Source organism: Pinus tabuliformis, chromosome 6 (assembly GCF_031772625.1).
Source record: "Pinus tabuliformis cultivar Carrire ecotype Pingquan chromosome 6, CPIR1, whole genome shotgun sequence".
Classification (NCBI taxonomy): domain Eukaryota; kingdom Viridiplantae; phylum Streptophyta; class Pinopsida; order Pinales; family Pinaceae; genus Pinus; species Pinus tabuliformis.
In genome coordinates this window covers 1,834,941,004-1,834,948,028 of record NC_142292.1, presented here as the reverse complement: position 1 = coordinate 1,834,948,028, position 7,025 = coordinate 1,834,941,004, and positions in this window count along the sequence as shown.

The window sequence follows — 7,025 nt, the reverse complement described above, 5'->3', positions numbered from 1 at the left end:
TCATTGTTTCAAAAAGAGTACATTAGAAGAAAAGCCCAAGTAGTGTCACCCAGATTAGGTTTTTTGACTACCCGCTAAAGCAAATCAAAGTGAAACATAAAAACATAAAGATACACAGTCCACAACTTAAGAGGCCATAGGCACCATTGAACAAACATAACATATAAAACACCTGTATCCATGCTAGTCATCAAAAGCGATGGGGGATGGATTTTCCAGGGCTATTCTAGGAGGCGGCGGAGGACAAAAGGAGCATTAGGCATGCTCCTAAAAAAGGGCCATCCAGGCCTCCGAATTCTCAAGCTTCTCCGATAACAGATTCTGGCCTCGCCAGGCCACCACTACATGCTCTTGAAAATGGCACTAGAATTAATGCATTTTGTTCAAAGTTGTTATCAATTCAGTATGATCCTCTTGTCAAACTCACTTCAAAGTATCAAAATGCTCTAGAATTGATTGAATCAATTTACCACATCGCTCAACACAACAAACTTGTGGATGACCATTACCACCATGATGCGCCAACACACAATGCCTAGAAACACCACAACAAGTCGAGCCCCCTCACTGCTAGACACATTAAGTGTGGCCACCCTGACCCAACGTTGAGCCCCTGTGCCTACCACCCTGAGAAATAGGCCCTCTGCTTCCAGAGCACCATAACCACCCACCTTCGCTTCTCCCCGATGTCACATGACTCAACCCATCACTGCTCCGACCACCCTGAACCAGGCCACCGCTGCTACTCACCATCTCGAGCCTAGACCACGATGTGTCTAAGCCAGAACTGCCCGAATTAGGCTGCAGTTGGGGATGGAACGCCCCGAGTGAGGAAAGGGGCACATGATTGGCTTTCCCCCACCACTGGAATGAGAAAAGGACCACCCACCCAATCGCGCTCGAACTTCCTGCACAGAAGGAGACACCATTGACCTCGGCTGCACCTCCACACCCTTGACACCGACAACACATAGTACATAAAACAACCACCCACCACGAGCCAAAAATACGCACCTCCCCTGAAGCGGCCACCTGTGAGCCCCACTAACCAGAGCCCAAGATTGTTGCTCCAATGGCTCCACCTAGCAACATAAAAACCTATAAATGGACTGAAGAGGACCACTACTACTCACTCATTCCAAAAAAACTAGTTCCCATCCAACTCGGACTAAAACCATGCAAGATGAAACAGAAACAAAAAATACCACCCCAAACAGATAACCATGCCCTACTTTCCTTGCACACTCATAGTGGCGAAGCCCAATTCAAAAATTAACAATGACACACACCCAAAAGTAGGGTAGGAAACAGTTATGGTGATGTCATCCCCTTGGCTATACAGGGGAACCTCTGCAACTCCCACTTATTGCCACAATGCCCACACCACGGACATGAATACTTACGCATACACAAAATGCCCAATGAACACCCCTGCCACCCTCCATAACGTTCAAACGCTCACCACCACCCTCAAGACCCAAGGTGACATGAAAGCTCACACATCAGAATTTACTCTCTCCCATACTCAAGGTGTTATTGGAGAGCAGGGAGGCCAACCCACCCAACTGAGGCCACGAGTCTAACATGAACACCCACACATTCCCTTTGGAATGCCATCCTCTATGCTTCTCACCCCCATTAGGGAGGCCTCTTCCAAGGCCACAATCCTATTGAAATCCTCAAGAGTTTCATCTTGAAGGGGTGGGGGCTAGTCCCTAATGAGTTCCTGGTATTGGTGATCATTGCCCGGGTTGTCTAACTTGTATGCCACTTTGTTACCCTCCTTGGAAACATGCTCGGTGATTACATATTCCAAAGAATATAGCCTCAAGAGAATATGTTCATCAATAAGTTCTATTGTGTAACTCTTAATCACCTAGTCTAGGGGGACCAATTTATCAATTTCTACAACATATCGATTGCTATTTGAGAATCTCCTGTGACCTGCAACTTAGTTACCCCCAGTTTCACTGCAACTTGTAATCCTTTTTCCAATGCCAAAAACTCGACCACGTTGTTGGTGGTGCTACCACATGAGGTTTCATAAACTTTCACTCCTTTCCCTTTGTCATTCCAGAGTAATCCCCAGAGGCTAGTCAGACCTAGGTTTCCCTTGGAGGCTCCGTCGAAGTTCAATTTGAGGAAGCCCTATGGCAAGCAACTGAAAGAATTGGGAGAGCAGAATTTCATTGAACTTGGGCCTATTGGCCAAGAGGTGGAAGAGCTTGGGTTAAGATCTAGTGCAAGCAATATTTCCCTTTCCCTATCCACCACCTTCCAATCCTCATCCAACCAACAGGAGATTAAAATAGTTTCCTTGATGTTTCTCATCACCGTTTTCCAGGCATGGTCAGGTTGGATGCTCTCTGAGTGGAATATTGCCCTATTTCTAGATTTCCAAATGTTCCAGAGGAAAAATCCCTGTGAGATGCACCATGATCTATTAAAAATTGGGTTCTTTAAGAGTTTCCATAACCATTGTGCTAATGATTCCTTCAAATTATTGTTCGACCGATCACTTACCTCGAACAATGAAGTACGTCGATCCAAAATCTCACAAGATTTGGATCAAAAGTTTAGTAAGTGGTCAGTTGATTCCTCCTTTCTTGTGCATAAGGGGCATTGAGTAGGGCCATAGAAGAATTTTTTCTTGATTTTATCCCATATAAGGAGCTTTCCATGCTTAATAAGCGAAAGAAAAAATGAAATATTGGGCCACAACTTTGAGTACCAAATTTGTTTCCATAATGGGTGAGGAACCTAGTCAGATGATGTAGAAAGAATCGAATAAGCTTCTTTAAGAGAGAAAATACCTTTTGGAAGGTGCCCCCAACAGATCTTGTTTGGTTCATAGTTGTTCAAAATAGGATGCAAACATAGTATCAAGGTGAGGGTTTCCCAATCTAGAGGTGGGTCCCACACTGACCAATGATCTAGAGACTTCCAAACTCTCCACTTCCTCAATGTATTGGAGTATTTCCAAAAGTATCTAACTTTCTCCATGCCCAGATGGGTGGTAAAGGTTTGAATATCACACAGATTGTCCTTCAAATTAATTCTGTGGTGCTGCATCTAGGCCTCCTCTAAAAATCTAGCTTTACTCCCATTTTTGATCTCCTAGAAACCATGGTCTTGAATCATTGCTCGGTTGACTTTAGCCCTATTCCAGATGGAGGATCGACTCAACAACTTGATATGAGATTTTAGGGGGACTTTCCAAGCATTTTTGCCATATTTAAAGGACCACATTGCCTTCCATATCTCCTGTCTGCCTCGCAACCACCACCACCAAACTTTAGCGCTAAGAGTTTGGGACAAAATATCTAGATGCTTTAGTCCAAGGCGACCATAAACCTTTGGTTTGCATAATTTTTGCCATGCTACCAAGGCCCATTTTCGACCTATCTATAGACTAGACCACAGGAAATTGTGAAATTTTGTTGTGAGATCTTTGTATTTACTACAGGGAGATGGAAAGGATGTGAGGTCATAAATCAGGATAGCCTAGAGAAAAAATTTAAGAAGACCTAACCTCCCTGGAGAATTTAAGACTTGAAAGGTCTAGCTAGAGTGCTTCAGGTTGATACGGCTTAACAGGTCCTTCCAATGTGATACTTTGAAGGAGTTAACCACCAAAAGGACTCTGAGATAAGTGCTTGGAAGATGGTCAATTTTGGAACCAAGAGATCAACCTAGGTGACTCTGCACACGAGGGTGAGCGTTGAAAAATAAAATATCAAATTTTTCGCTATTGATCAATTTTCTAGATTCTTGTTGGAAGTCCTCGAGAATAGATCCAAAATTTCTGGCTTCCCTTAGGGTTGGCTTGCCAAACAACATGCTATCATCAACAAATTGTTGGTGACAGATTGGAGGTACTGCTCGGGAGAGTTTTAGACCTTGAAGGGATTGTGAATTCACTGCTTTCTTTATAAGTCTACTAAAGACTTCTACTACGATGATGAAAAATAAGGAGGAGATAGGGTCCCCCTATCTCAGACCCCGAGATCCTCCAAAGGGGCATGAAGGAGCCCTATTCATGATAATGGAGTAGAAAGGGGTTTCAATCATGGAATTAACCCAATTAATCCATGAGAAGGAGAATACAAAATCTTTGAGGATTGAAAAAATATAGCTCTAATTCAGGAAATCATAAGATTTTGATAGATCTAGTTTAATCAACATAGCTGGGGATTTCGAAGTGGATAAGGAGTGAACGACTTCGTGCACAACTAGGATGCCATCCATTATAAGAAAAACCTCCACAAAACTTGACTGCTTTGGCCGACTAATCTCTTTCTGGAGAGGCTTTAACTAACATACTAGAATACTTGATACAATTTTGTATTCCATGTTGCAAAGGGTGATAGGAAGGAACCCACTGGGATCCAGGGCCTCACCTTTCTTTGGGATCAGTGTAAGAAATATAGCATTGAGCCATGACCGAAGCTTTTGAGAGTGGTGCGAGTCTTCTACCAATGCATGGATTTCCAGACCGATGAAGTGCCAAAATTCTTTTAAGAACGCAGAAGTGAACCCATCCGGGCTTAGAGCCTTGTTTGAGGGTTGAGCCCCAACTACTTCCTCCACTTGAACATGGGAAACCTCTTGCATGAGGGCCTCATTTTGATCCTCCGATATTAATTTCTGGATGGATTACTTAATGTGATCAATGAAATCGCTTATGTCTACGACCAACTCCATAAACAAGTTTTGAAAATACTCGATCAACTCATTTGTTTTCTGCTCGTGCTCCACAAGTCTCCTTCCATCAGATCCATTGAGAGAAATATCCACTTTAACTGTCTATGTTTTATCATGGTTCTATGGAATAATTTTTTGTTGCGCTCCCCCGCCTTAAGCCATTGAACCTTGGATTTTTTCCTTCATAGGATTTTCTCCTACCTTCATCATTATTCAAGGTCATTTATAACCTCTGCCACTTTGGCAGCTAGTTCCTTTGAGTGACCTTCTTGAATGATTCGTTGTTGGATTGACCACATGGCATTTTCAAAACTTGTTTTTCTTGATGTATATTACCAAAATCTAGGTGATTCCATTGCTTGATTTTCCCTTTTAGTTCCTTCAGTTGGAGTTTGAAATTTTTCATTAAATTCATACCCCTAACTCTATATCCCTTCCACCATGCTTCCATTTTAGCCATGAAATCCAGCCTATCCAACCAAAAGGACTAGAATAAAAAAGGATGATTATGAAGGGCCATTTGTAAGTTGATCTCCAGACAAATAAGCCAGTGATCCAATCCAAGATAGGGGAGGATCGAGGCTTTGAAAAAGAGATCCTAATGAAGAATATCATCAGAAATGAGAAAACTATCCAGTCATAGAGAAATCTAGTTCTTACCTCCCCATCGATTGTTCCATGTGTAGGTTCCATTCACAAAGTCTACATCTTTGACGCCCAAATCTTGGATTGTTTCTTGGAAAGATAAGGAGATTTTGTCTAACCTACTGATTCCTCCCTTCTTTTCTCCCAGTTCCCTGATAAGTTGAAATCCCCCACTAGAAACCAACTAGCACTACCCAACATATCTTTTAGGTACCTCAAGTTTCTTAAGAAACCCATCTTTTCCCCTGGCAGTGTTAGGCCATAAACACCAGTAAATTTTTAGTAGAGCTTATGCATTCAAACTAACCTGAAAGGGTGTTGTGGGAGGCCATCCAATTCTGGAAGGAAATAAATCTAGAATCACAGAGTATTCCTAGCCCATAGGCACAACCCCTTGCATCTAATTCCATACATTTCGTTGTGGGCCAACTTTTGCTTGTGAATTTTCTAAGCTTTCCCCATGTTACTTTCATTTCTTGAAGTATGATGATATCTAGTTTCTCTTTCTGGATCCGATCTTTCAAGTACCTCAACTTACCCTTAGAGTCCAAGCCTCTTATGTTCCAAGGGACTAACTTCATTGAGGAAGTGACGGGATAGAGTGCTGGTAGTACTCTGTTAGGACATTGGCCTATCCTTAGTTGACTAGGATCTCCCTTGCTTCCAGAATCACCTCGCTAGTGGCTTGCCTTCCTTTCTTCTTAGAATTCAATCTGAATTCCACCCTTCTGCTAGCCTCATTACCTTCACGAATGGCAAGGGCCATCTGGGGGGGGGCGTCCAGTTAATATTGGAGCTACTCCTAGTCCTTGCAGATTTCGTGGCATTGATCTAGATGATCATGAGGGATTTCTCCCAATCCATCCTTGGCCCAACTGCGAAGATAGGAAACCATTACCCATTCATTAGAGTTGAATTGGTCCAATTTTAGATCATGTTCCAAGGCATGGTGAAATTGACTGAGGACCTGTTGTATTTCTTTACCTGTTGGTTGTGCTTTTGGGGACTTATGTTTACTTGGTTGCTTCTGCTTAGGGTTTTCTAGATTGACCTCAACCTCCATTGTCGATTGGGGTGGAGGTGCCTCTACAAGTGCTACTGGCTACTATTTCGTGCTTGTATCAAATAATATGGCAATGCAATTGCTGGGGGGGTGACTAGGGGTCAAGGCAAAAGGGCTCGGTGTGTTCTGAGCTGGGATTAATCACGCTTGGGAAGGAGGGGCTTTTCCGGGTGGAGGACGCTGCTTAGGGACTTCTTGGAAGCCATTAGGGGAGGGAGTCATCGAAGAGTAGTTGCCTGGTCAGGGAAATCTCGAAATAGGTGTCCATACTCATTACAGAGTTTGCATTTAAAGGGAACATGTTTATAGTCCAGAGGTTGAGACCAAATTTCATCTTGGCACTCTATTTCTATAGATTCTAGCAGGGGTTGGGATATATTCATGTACACACAGATGCAGGCATAAGAAGATAACCTACAACGCTGAGTGATCTCTGAGATTTGAACAAAATCTTCGGTTGAGTGGTCGGTCGATTCTAGAATGTCCATTTCCCATAAGTCCTCTGTTGGAGAATACAGTCGCATCCAAATGGGAGCTGTAAGGAATTGTTCCTTTTCTGGGTTATAATAGGGTTCCCAATGATGCATAAAGAGGTCAATACTATTCATAAAAT